General features: G+C 40.7%; 1 protein-coding gene across 1 annotated transcript in view; it reads right to left on the bottom strand.

The window, feature by feature from the left end:
- Window positions 1-4,923, bottom strand: part of PTPRD (protein tyrosine phosphatase receptor type D) — a 366,236-nt gene extending 361,313 nt beyond the window's left edge. The window contains exon 1 of the mRNA XM_083884531.1: window positions 4,838-4,923. The gene's annotated coding sequence lies outside the window, so the exon portion shown is untranslated. The remainder of the gene's footprint in view (window positions 1-4,837) is intronic.
- Between the last annotated feature and the right edge of the window lie 8,842 nt (window positions 4,924-13,765).

Below are 13,765 nucleotides of genomic sequence, written 5' to 3' on the forward strand. Positions count from 1 at the left end.
CTCGTATAATAAATCAAAGTGCCTGAAATTCCATCATTTTCCTTTGACAGAGGAGGACATTTTCTGCCCATTCTTTGTATTCAAAAGGAACACACAGAGTCCCCACCAGAAATCAGGTATCAAGTATAAACAGGGAAGTTGATTTTAGAAAAAATCTCTATCTCTTTTGAAACTCTACTGCAAGATAATCACATTGTCTTTTTTGTTTTTCTCTTTCTGCAACTGTGCTATAAAGGTTATGAAGAAGCCTATCACAGCATGTAAGCAGAAGACAACTAAAGAGGTAAATTTAGGGAATATCGCAGGGAAGTACAGACAATGTACTGATGTAGCTAAAAAACAAGCTACAAGTATTTTGTTAGACTTGTTGCTTTTATGAATTAATTGAAAGAACCTGAATAATTGCTAAGTTCTTAAAAGGCATTACATATTTAATTCAATTTAACCTCATTTTTTTTCATACAAAATATTTCTATTATTCTGTATTTCTCTTACTGATATTTTAGCCATCCACTTCTTACAGGAAGACACAAACATGCTATGTTTAAGGTATTATCAGTAAACTAACAAAAAGTCATCCGAGCTGACAAAATATAAGTTAAAACTGTGCAGCAGTAAATATGGTTCTATCAATGTCCAATGTCTTAAAAAAACAAGTGAAGGGAAGCATGTTGGAAAGGAATTTACAGGCAAAGCACTCATGTAACCTTTTTCTAAATCATCAGATTTCTCCAGCTGTACTGCAACCTTCACTGCAGCAGATCACCAGCAGAAGTAAGCTTCCTCTCTGCTCCTACTTCGTAAATTCCTGATAGTATTCAAAGAAGTATTTTTAACACATATTCTTGCTTTAGGCTGCCAATTTGCCAGCATACATTCATTAATTGGCTTTATTTAAGGCCTTTTCCAAAGAATACAAGGATTAAGCAAATAAAGTACACTCATGGAGTATGTGAAATTGAGTTTTCATAAAAATATAGTACGTTGACTACATTATAACAACTGTTTTTAGAAAGAACTACAACAAAAGCAAGCTCCTGTTACAGCAGAAGGCATTAAGTGACTGACACTGAACTTAAACCAGCAAATATCTATACCTTTTTCTCAACTCTTGTTGGAGAACAAAAGCTTAAAAATCACCACAGTAATACACAAAAATGAAATACAATGATTCATGCATCAATACCATATCATCCCTTTTGATATCCAAAGAAGAAATGAAGCGCCTATCCTCTGCATTTCAGAGCCACCGCCTTGGTTTACTTATAAGCAGTAAGACTAATACTTTTGAACCAACATTTATCGTTTGAGAAAAAACCTTTAAAGCAGATTTCATTACATTTCATCAAAACTTTACCTAAGGCGCACACACACATTTCAGAAAATTAAGCTCAGTCAATATTTGCACAACTGTTGTCGGTAAGATGGCAAAAAAACCCTCTTGCTGGAACTGGCCCAACACTGAATGATATATAAGACTCTGATGTTTTAAAAGACAGCTTATTAAAAAATTAACATACCATAGGGAAACTGCTTTTTGATTGTATGACCTTACTGTGATTCAGCTCGAAAATCCTTCCAAATGAGAATTCTCAAAGAGCTTAGTAACGGAAGTTCATTTCGAAGGAAATCCAATATGCAAATATTTCAGCTGCGCTCTTTTACAAATTGTCTGCCTTGTCAGTTTCAAAAACCGAAAACCAACAATGGAACAGTGTAAGCACACTTGACCTTACTGCTTAATATCTATTAAGAATGCTGTGGCTGGTGGATTTTAAATTTCTGAAACTGACACTCAAGAATGTATCATCTTCAGCCCATGTCCCATAAATGCTGACTACACTCCAGCCAAAGCCTTGGAGCCGACACACTCTCAAACTTACATAACACTTACAAAGCTAGTTTAAATACACCATCAATCTATGTCTGTTCCTGCCTTGTAGTAATCCTGTTTAGTTTATCTTTTAACCCTACACTTGCATGGAACAGTACCATTACTAATCTAATAGAAAAAACACACAGGCAACAAATCTGATTTTCTCAGCTTACAGAAAATATGAAATGCAGAAGACACACAAATCCAACTTTGCCCAAAATTTGCACCTCCTGAGCCATGTTCATCCCCATATCCCATAGTAATCAGGAAAGCAGAGATGCTGGACACAGTACAGGACTACTAGGGGAAACAGGTGAAGTAGGGTAAAAATAAAAACTAAATAATATGCAATTTGTACACACCTCCTAAAAAACTGCAATCTCATTTACTGGTAAGGAATTAATAGCTGGCAACTTTGCTTTTGACATTCTGCACCTGTGTAAAAAATGTCTGGTGAAAGTGAGCATATGCCATGCACTGGTATCTGCTCTATGAGAGCAGTTTATACAGGCCCCTAGTGGCTCAGCACACACAGCAGCAGATGAAGGGGAATTCCTACTCTTCAGCTTGTGTAGTTTTGGTCCCTGCATTCCTCAAACATAGAAGTAAAAGGCAATGCTAAATATGAATCGCTGACTGGACTTAAGTCCCCAGATACTTAGTTCTTCACCACATCCCCAAGTACCTTCTTGCACATCCTCTCCTAAGACTAAGCACTGATTTACTAACATCCCTTGAGTTCGCTGACTGCTGGTGGTTTGAGTTACATAACCATCAAAGCAAAACAGTTATTCACATTATTCTTTAGCGCTCATTTTAGAAGTAGTATTACTGATGGGTCTAAAAGCAGGTCCTAAGATCAATTCCTGAAATCTAGAAATACCAAGGTAGCATTTTCCTTACCATGCATTATTCCTAACAGCTTGCCATAGCACACACAAACCATAATGAATTTCTGAGTATTGTCTTAGAGTAGAAGATTTCTACTAAAACAAAGCTTTTACAGCTTTCAGTGGATACAGAAAAGCCATACATCATTTCTGCGTTGAAAGATATCTAAATATACCCCACATTAACACAAGTGACAAAACTAAAATTGGAAAACTACTCATGTAAAAAGTCTCTCATTAAATCCATCCTTTCTGTATAACAGTCAGTACCTTGAAAATCCCATGCCAGTATATTTACAGCTTTTAGCAATTTTGATTGAGTGAAATTTGACAGCTGAATTTATTGAACTGACCAGTTTATCAATTCCACACATTAAAAAAAGCAATAATAGCTCATCTCATCACAGGGAATTTAAAGACGCAATCAAAAAATTGCCATCTAAAGTAAGATGCAAGTACATACAATCATATTTAGGACAGGGGAAAATCTTTTTTCTTCTTAAGAGTTGCTCCATTTATAACAAGAATTGTAGGATTCATCGCTCCCAGCCCAAGAGAAAATGATGTTATTTACTATACACTTTTACAGAAAAAAAAAAATGTACTGACTGTTACAACATTTTAAAGCACTAGCAGATACCAGAGAAAGGAAAAATATGACCTATACATTTTTCTGTCTCTGTACTGAAATTCCCAAAAATGTCCCAACATTACAGAGAAGTTGTTTGTGCTTGAACAAAAGGTATGTTGGAAGCAAACTCTGAAAGGCTGAGAAGATAATCATAGCTTCCCACGCTAATCCTAAGTTTTAAGAGAACACAAGTGTCATCAGAAATACTCATGTCTGCAAATAAGACTCGAAAGTAAATCAGCATCTACTGACTTATCCCCAGTGTAACGCCGTCTCAGGCGATAAGTGAAGAACACATAAAAGCGTAACTACTCTGTGTAAAGAAATTAACCCTTCTACGTGTGTCAAAACTGGGAATATGGACATCGAAATCACGGCAAAGAAGCTGCCATCCTTACACGAGGCAGTAAGTGTGCAAAGGCCAGGAAAAAGAATAAAATACGCATGACAGCAGTTCCAGAGTAGTAACAAGAAGAAGCAGACATTCAAAAGCCACATATGCAAAACGGAGCGATAATCACTCAAAATGGAAAAAACAACGTTCTGTCGCGAACTGAGGGCACAGATAAAAGGCAGAATAGGGGACTAAGTGCAAGAAAACCACAGTTGTGTGTGCCGGGCAGGGAGAGCCCGCTGCAGCAGCCAGGAGTGCCTCCCCGCACGGGCAGACGCGCGCAGGGAGCCGCTAAGTTTGCTCAACAAATTCAAGAACCCCTTTGCAAGCGCTTGGAAAACTGAGCTTCCAGCCCGATGTCCTTCCTTTCAAGTGGCTTTGCGAGAGTAAACAAAGAAATTAAAAGCCTAACCTGTGAAAAGCTTCGCATCTCCGTGCCTCCCTGCTCCGCCGAGAGACAGCAAGAGGAGGAGGAGGAGGAGAGGAGGAGGAGGAGGAGGAGGAGGAGGAGGAGGAGAAGGAGGAGGGAGCCGTGCTCGGACCGGCGCCGGGGGCTCCTACTGGCCGCGGGCCCCCAAGCCCCGTTCACAGCCCAGTCGCTAACCCCTGCTACCTTCCCCCTTCTCCGAACCCCTCAGAATAAACAAAATAATTAACAATAATAGTAATCCGTTGGCCAAAACAGGCCGTGTGTAATTACCGTACTCCCCTCTCCCCGCCCGCGTACAGCGGCACTCAGTGGAAACGTCGGCTCCGATCCATCAATCCCTGCCCCATCCCCCGTCCCTGCACCGCAGCTCCCCTCGCTCCCCGAGCAGGCCTCGCCGCCAGGCTGAGCCCCGGCGGGGAGGCGCGGGGAAGGGGCTGGAGGATGCCGGGGGGAAGCCTCGGGGCACCCGCGGGAGAGTTGTGTGTGGGGGACATGTGTGCGGGCGGCGCGCACACACCGCACACTTTTGTGCTCACACACACGAGCGCGCCGAAAGAGGCGGCAAAGAGGGAGCGGCGGCGGAGGAGGAAAAATGGGTCAGGAGCGGGGCAGTTACCTGGTCATGCTGGCTCCCCGGTCCCAGCAGCAACCTCTGCCGCTGCCCGCCCGCCGCCACCTCCTCCCGCTGCTCGGGTCGGCTCCGGGGCGGCCAATTCAATCCGAGCCCCGCGGCAGCAGCAGCAGCAGCAGCAGCTCCGAGAGAAGCCCCCGCTGCTGCCCCTCGCTCGAGCGTGTCTCTCACAGCGCGGCGCCGGGGAGCGGGAGAGACTCGAGCAGAGTCCGAAAATCCAGCATCCAGAAGAGCCGGGTCCCCGCCTGTCTCCTCCTGCCAGCGCCGCCTCTCCTCCGTGCCGTGCCGTGCCGCTCCGTGCCGCTCCGTGTGCTCCTCTCCTCTCCTCTCCTCCTCTCCTCTCCCTCCTGCGGCGGTGCCGCCGCTCCCGGGCGCGCTCTCTGTTCCCGAGCTGGCTGCTCCCTTTCCCCTCCTCCTCCTCCTCCTCCCTCGCTCTCGCTCTCTCTTCCTCTCTCTCCTTCTTCCTTCCTCCTTCACTCTTTTTTCCCCCCCTTCCTTCTTTTCTTCTCTTTTCTTCGTCTTTTCCAGCCGATTCTTTAGCTACAAATAAAAGCGAGGTCTCCCACCCTCTCTCCCGCCCCCCTCGCTACAAAAAGTGCAGTGCAAACAAAAGCGAGAGATGAGGGCACAGGGAGGGCGGAGTGGGGAGGGCAGACACGGGAAAAATTCCCAGAAAACCGTCCCCGAGAGTCGAAGCGTGAAGAGCCCCCCCCACCGCTCTGCTCTGCTCCTCTGGGGGAGAAGGGGCACTCCGTGGGGACACCGCTGGAGACGACGCTCTCCCGTTTCGCGGGTTTGTTGCGGGCTTTGGGTGGGATGGCTGTTCGCGCTTTTGTGTACGCGTGTGTGCTTTCGCTCGTTTTGTTGGGTCGTGTTTTTTTTGTGATTATTATTTTTTAATCCTCTTAACGCTGTGCGGGTCACAGGAGCCGCGCGGCCCCGCGGGGACAGCTCGGTGCCGGTGCCGTGTGGGGCGGGGGGGGCGCGGAGCGGCGATCCCGGCAGCGCCCGGGCCGGCCGGGCTCCGGAGCCGCGCGCCGCACGCACACCCGCGCGCGGCTGGGGGCGGGGCGGTGACGTCACCCCGAGCCGGGCCGGGCGCGCGGGGGGCGCGCGGCGGGGCGGGGCGGGGCGGCGGCCGGGCCTCAGCACAAGTTCCCCGGGCCGGCGGCCTGGCCGCGCCTCGGGCGCTCGGCTTGGTGCGCGCCCTCGCGCCGGGGCGTTGGACCGACGGGGGTTGGTACCAGACCTGCCGGCCCTCGAGGGGTGTCCCAGAGTGACAGAGCGGTATTTTATTATCAGTCATCTTTGCGTATGGCAAATCTAATTTTTTTCCTGAAGAGTGGTCGGGTTCCATGCTGAGTGACACCACATGTTGCTTGGCTCAGTCGGTGGCCTGACTTTGGGCTAAAACAGGGTCCATCCCGACTCTTCTTAAGCTTGTCCTGTTCGGCCCTCTGCACAGAAAGGAGCAGCACATAGGATGTAGGTGGAAACAGTAGGATTTAGGTGAAAAGTGCTTTGGAAAACCTCATTGTGAGCTTCTAGGTGTCTTCAGAAGCCTGGAAAGATGCACCCCCTGTGACACAGGTCATGCTGTGTAAAATGGGGGAAGTGTGTCAGTACAAACACAGTAAGTGCTAGTCAGGCATTATGGTGGTGGGAGCCCATTAATATTGATGCTGAAAAAGTTGGTTTTCCTGGCAGAATGAGGTGCGCTGTTGGCTGCAGTGGTACTTCTCCTGAGTTCCATACTGACTGGCTGCAACCCCATCCAGCTGTGTAGCACCTGATTCTGAAGTCACTCTTGTTGGCACCTGCTAAGTTCATTGCAGGTCATCGCTCCTTTTCTGCAGAGGAGAATGATTTGGGTGTTTTCGATCAAATAATCGTGTTTTATCATCCTCTGGAAGCTAGTGCTGCCAGAATGAAGGCTGACAAAAGTGAAAATAAACTTTGTTCTCCACAAATCCTATAAATTGCTGTCTTCTTTTGATGCTGCCAGTTATACCATGAAAAATGGTCACCCAAATAATCTCACACTTAAAAGAACACTAATGCTTTCCAAATAAAAAGAACACTAGTGCTTTCCAAATAGTATCTTTCAAAATACCAAGTAACCTTGTTCAAGAATTACTTTGTATGAAAAGTTATATATATGAAATGTGGCACAGATGATTACTTTTTATCCTGTCAAAAAGAACTAACCATTCCATAAAAGACTAGCTTTTCAATGAGCAGCAGTGTCTTCAAAGTACAGCACAAATCAAAAGCTGGGCAAAATGCTACTTGGTCTTTATTGCAATAAATGTTGTTAAAGAAAACAAGACGTAGCTTATCACCTTTGGCCCCTTGACTGAAATGGCTTCAAGGCTACATTTGCTTTGAAATGGCAACACTAAATAGATATTTTAGGTTTTAATGTTATGTCCCAGCAGTTCTTATGACTGACTTAGCTGTTTTAGTGCTCTTCATGCTGTGATCCTTGCATGACATTGAAGAGTTGAGCAATAAACCCATTTATTTTATATTTTTCACATGGTATCACAACATGGATGTGAGGTTCGAAGACTGCATTTAGCTTTGCTTTTTTTTTTAGAGTCATAAGCAGGTTTTGTAGCTCTTCAGTCAGTCAGAAATAAATGCATCACATTAGGAATAAATGCATTTCTTTTTTTATAGAAATATTAAACCCAGATCTCATTATTTAAAAGATTATATTTTGTAGTGATGCTAAAGAAAAAAAAGGTTAACCTAAATTCATGAAGAAGCATTAAAACACTGTATATTTCTGCTGCTGTATTGCATATCAACATTTTCTATCAGTAGCATAAATTTTATATTTAAGATGGTAGTGTACACATACACATACATTACCCATATGTGTGGTTTGTTAATACTCCTTTAACATTCCTTCTAAGATCAGGTAACACAACAAGAAGCTTATTTCCTATATTACAAATTACTCACTGAGGTAGAATTTTTTTCCCAAGCTTAAAATAATTTGGACACAGCATTCTACACGGGGGTTCTGTTTCTGCCAATATTGCAGCACTATGTTACTCTATGGTTAGTACAGCACTGAATTGGATGGAAATATATCTACACACTTTATAAACTTTGAAATGTTTCCTGTAAAGCATTTAACAATCTAAGATAGTACTTAAACTAGGCTTGGAAGATAGAAATGTTGGTGAGGGGTGGTTTTTTTTGGGGTTTTTTGTTTTGTTTTTTTTTTTGGGGGGGGGGGGGTTGTTTTTGTTTTTGTTTTTTGTGTGTGTGTGTTTTTTTGTTTTGTTGCGTTTTTGTGGGGGTTTTTTGTGGCTTTGTTTTTTTTTGTTTTTTGTTTTTTTTTTTTTTTTTCTGGAGGTTTTGAGCTGAAATAAAGATTTTTTAATTTGGAAATAAGTATCATGTATTCCCTCAGAAGTTAAAAAAAAAAAATTATATTTTTCTCTTGTCATTCCAGATTAACTGTTTAAATCCTATTCTTCCTACTCATGCAGCTGTTTTCAGTCTTCTCATGGAGACTGCACACCAGCAGTGAAAATCTTATATGAAGAGCAAGCTATGAGTGCAGGTTTAAATCTCAAAAACTGTAGCAAAGAAGGAGGCAAAATGAGTTAGTTTGCCTGCTGTTCATCTGAATACTTACCTGTGAATGTACTCTTGAGTAACTTCTACCATAGCTCTTCAAAAGGCCAGCCATAGGCCTTCATGTCTCAGGCTCATGAATTTCATGTATTAAATAGTACTCTAGTCATAGTGGGGAGTGTTATTTTCCTTTCATCTGTTCTGCCTGGTATTCTTGCTTGCATTCTTGATAAATAGCATCCCACAAAGCTCTTTAACACAGTGGGATATTCCATTAACAACTGTAACCAGTGGCCGTTGGGTCAGTACATAGCAAAATCAGGAAGCCAAGGGGGAGCAGGAGAGGTGTATCAGAAAGGTTGCTGTATAGTCTCTCCCTTTTTTTCTTCATGCATTATGATAGCTGTATTTTACAGTTATTTATGATTAATGTGTGGCAAGCCGTCGGCTGAAATCTAACAGGTGATTTGTCACAAAACTGCATTAATACATATTTTAGGCATTGGCTTTCAAAGTGTTTATGAGAAATGTTCCTGAGTTGCTATACTGGTACTTGAAAACTCTCATTTTTAGATCACAGACACTTTGAGGTCCTGTTGTTAAGATTAATAAAACACTACTAGAAAAGTAAACACGTTATCTATATGCAAAAATTTATTCTGCTAATTCAGTTTGTGTACACACCTTTTAAGTGCTGGTTTAGTACCTCACTAGACACTGTCAGTAGTTGTCTTTATTTTGTAAACATTTTTGATTCATATACATCTTTTAACTTGCAAAACTTCGGTAGTTAGAGAGAAAGATATGGAGAGAAAAGTGGTTTTCAGTGCAGAAATTTATGATCATTTTTTACCACTGCTATTTTTCTCCCTGTTGTCTGAAGGAGATGAGGCTTTATACACTTGTGTGATCCACCTGGTACCCAAACAACTCCTGTATGTGCCAGCACATTTCAAGTCCACTGCAAAGCATTCAGGTCTCTTATCCTACAAGTCTTAAGCCCTGTCCTTATTTTCCCTCTTTGGAAATAGATGTTAGAAAGATGAGGGAGATCAGCAGGCTGGTTCTCACATTTGTCCCAGCCTATTAATTGGCGTGACTGAACCACAGACCCAAATGATAGGTAAACCATAGACCCAAAATAGCACAGTGGTGGAATAAGGTGATGTAGCACATAAAGCAAATTAGGCTTAATTGTTTCTGCTTGTCAGGGAAGAACTTCAGGTACTACTTCTTTGGGGTTTTTTTGGTTGCATTTTGGGGGCTTTTCAGTTTGGTTGTTTTTTGGGTTTTTTTAAGTGGAAAAAGCAAGAGGCCAGTAATTAATCATAGAGCACATGGAAATCTCCAGGGGCTTGGAGATGATGAAGCAGGATTAGCTTTGTCAAAGTGCACTAGAGTGTGTGCCACAAACTGAAAATAAACAGCAGCTTGTGTAGAGAAAGCTGTAAATAAGATTTGTAGATAGAGGAGGCAGCTTTGTCTTTTATTTCTGTACTATTTGGAGTATCTCAGATGGTGTGAGAACTCTGCTAACTATTCAGAAAGAAAATACTTAGAATACAGAAGACAGTATGGTGGTATTGTTCTTGAAAATTGTGCCTCTATATAAATATATACACACATATAAAATGTATGTATGCAACAGGTGCATGAGTTCTATTTCAAGATTTGTCGTCAGTTTGAATATGGTGCAGTAGACAGAGTTTTTTGGCTTTTTTTTTTTTTCTGGATTTAAAATGTAGAAGGTACCACTACATTTTAAAGACAGCAGCAGAGAGCTACATCTAGAATGTCAGAAATATTCTCTAATTTCAGCAGAGGGAAATGGAATCCAGTAAAAGAAAACTAATAGCTAAATGACAGCTTATTAGTTTACATCTTTCACAACAATAAACGAAAAATTAGACCTTATACATTAGCATGGACCTTAGTCCATGTGATTATTTAATGGTTCCTCAACATCCACTAGGGAGACTAAAGGCACTGTTTTGCACCCGTGGATCAGAGATCTCTGTCTGTATAACACTACTTGATCTAAATATGAATACATTTCTTGATGTAAATACTGGTAATTAGCAGAATTCACATACTTAAAAACTCAGGAATAAGAGGAAGATACTAATACCATAACTGATTCACAGAAATGGAAGATTTGTTAATCTTTGACTTGAATACCGACTTCTATTTTCTAAGGAGACACTCACTGATGGTTAGTTTGCATAACTTCTTTTAATAGAAAAATATCCAGAAATGCTACTTAGAAAACTGAGGATCTCACAAACTAAACAACTGGTTAATGTGAAGTCTCATTAATCTGAATGTTCCCTCCTGCAAAACATCAAGGTGGTTTAGAACACATATGGTAGTGCTTTCAAGGTCCTGAAAAGGGGGTAGAGGGAGGAAAATCAAAAGCCTTAGTTTATTTCCCAACCTTGAACCTTTTGCTTCTTGAATATAGGGGCATTTTGGGAGAAGCTGCTCAGTCATCTGATGGGGAGAGTGTTACTCCATTCCTCTCATGTTGTCTCCTTTCTACTGGTAAATCAAGGGGCATAGGCAAGCCTCCCTATGGGAGGGAGGAAATGTATTGTCCCAACAGAATGCTGAATTACAAATCTTGCAAGATAGAATGTGAAAAGGAAAATTAAAAATATAAAATTATTTTCAGCATTTCTCTCTTAAATTACCCTACAGTTAATATTTGAACGTTGTTATTGCTGTGGGCCCATAAATATTTCAAAAACAATGTAGATAAATATCTATAGCACCAAAAGAAGAATATTATTTTGCTAGAGAGGACCCTGTCATGCTCTGTCTTGGCTTTAAGTAAACTTGGATGGCCAAGTTTAAACCTTTTCCATTGAATCTGTTCAATTCTGATCTGAATACAGATTCAAAGAAAGTAATTTTTTCCCTCAACATAACTCCCATTAACTTCATATAATGTGTTTCCTAATTAAAAATATAGAAAAGTGTCCGTGACTAGTGGGTAAGTGTCCCCATTACAAAAAATGGTGTCATATTTGATAATTATGTTTAAATAAAGGACTTTATGGAAAATCAAATTACTCTCTCATTTCTTAATGCAGTTGCTCCAGAGGAAACTGCAGGCTTAATGGCAGGTCAATCTAGATAAAACATCCTGAAGTATTCAGTATTAACCTGAAGTCTGAGTCCTACTAATTAATCATTTTTAATAAGCATTATATTCACCTTATTTTCAATTTTAAATAGAATACATTTCAAATTGCATGAATTTTGATACCAGGATAAAACATTTTTACAGTATGATTTTGACTGACTTGTGTAAACAGATTACTGAATTTTCACTGGACAGTATTTTCTTATAATCATTTGTTTATATTACCTTTTCATTGTTTCAGTTTGTTTCCTTCCATCCCATTTATTAATCACTAAATGCAAGTCCAATGAACATTTACTGTTACAGAATATAATACAGAGGCTATGTACTACCACATCCTTTTATGGAAGACTGTATTTTGGGCAGAACAAGAGGTGTTAAAACCACATTATCCAAACAAATCTGCTCACCACACAACATTCTCTAATCATTTTCATTCTCAGCAATTCAATTAAAACAGAAATTAGGACCATGAGAAAAATCTATATTTTAGCCAGATAAGTTATTCATGAAAAAGAAATGGAAAGATTAAATCTGTTGTATTGAATCCAGATTACTAACAAGCTTGGATGCAAAGTCCTTTTTCTCTCTATGTTGAAAGCACTTTTACATATTAGACTAATCTTGTGAGGGAAATCACATATTAGTCACAAGGGGGTTTTCTCAACAATAGAAAAAAAGATGTTCAAAGTTCTGTTATAAAAATGACAAGCCATTCATTATGAACTTTAGCAGAGAACTTTTTTAAAATGCAAATATATTTCAATGACCTCCATTTTTTTTAATAGACACAAGGTAGAACAAACATGAACTAGTGGCAATCAAACTCACAAGCTGAATTTTGCTGGTGTTTTCTCATTTGGTTCCTTCTCTGAGAAGGCACAAAGGACACAATGAAACACAACTCCAGTGTTTGTGAAATGATAGCAACATGTTTCATATTTTAATCTCAAGCATGTTCAGGTTGCAGGTAGGTATGGTTTAAAAAAATAAACAGAAGCCTTCTTCAGACTTCCTTTTACTTCCCTTCTCTGTATTTGTTTCTGTGAATTCTGATTTTGCAACATAAATGTTTCTTTGTTCCTAGTGAAGCTTTACATTCTCTTAAAACCAACCACATAGTGCTTTTTTAGAATGATCTACTTCTTTCATCTTCTAATGCTGCCCTTCTCCCCAAGTGACTGTACTTTCTTTTCTTTAAATCTGTGTTTTCTCAAATGTCAGCTTCCCCACCATTCCAAGACCCTGGGCTACCTTTCATTTGTTTCCTCTTTCATTCATTTCCTCTTTTTCAGATATTCTTTATTCTCTCCCTTAAATGCCTCTGTCATGAGCCTTTACTAGCTCCAAATCCTTCCACTTTCCATTCCAGAAGTACTCTTGTGCTTATATATGTAATGGGGAACAGGAGAAGTGCCTAATATTTCCTAATCTGTATTTTTCGAGATCCCAGACAGGTCAGCAAAGTCTTACTCAACACATTGAGAAGGAGATTGTAGAAAAATACTGTACAACAGTTATATATTGTTTTACTGCATTCAGTATGTACACTCTTCCAGAGAATATCCTTCAGAAGCTGGAGGCACTGAAGCAGAGAGCAGTTCTGAACACAGGGTATCCCACTGAATATTTCCTCTTGATACAGCATTCAGTACCTAAATGCTTGGTTGGTTATGTATTGCTCCACTTCTCCCTGCCTAGATCCAATTCATTTTTGTTCTGCAAGGTGTAAAAATTATCTCCGAAGGAGGTGACTTATAGCTAAAATTTGGAAGCTGCTTTTCTTAAAGATTTTGAGGATGTGAAACATCAAATTAAAGGGTCACTGTCTTAATCTGTTTCTGACTAACAAATAGGTCACAAATATGTCGTACTGGGGGCCTTCAGGAGCAGTAGTAGAAGGCATTAGTCGTCCATTCAAGAACAGCAAGGATCTTGGGATCAGAAAGATATTGATTTAAATGACACTGATATGATCTTTTCACATACATGGGAGGTAGAAATTCCAGGATTTATCTAATTCTGTGTAAATAACATGACAAATCTCAGGGCATTTATAACAGTTTGCCCCTGCAGATTCTGTAGTAAGCACCAGCTGGTTTTGTGAACTCCCTTAAACAGAGACTATTTAAAAGGTGTAGCTTGAAAAAATATTGTAATCTTCTTTCTTTGCA

The sequence above is a fragment of the Zosterops lateralis genome, assembly GCF_965231275.1.
Source record: "Zosterops lateralis genome assembly, chromosome: Z".
Lineage (NCBI taxonomy): Eukaryota > Metazoa > Chordata > Aves > Passeriformes > Zosteropidae > Zosterops > Zosterops lateralis.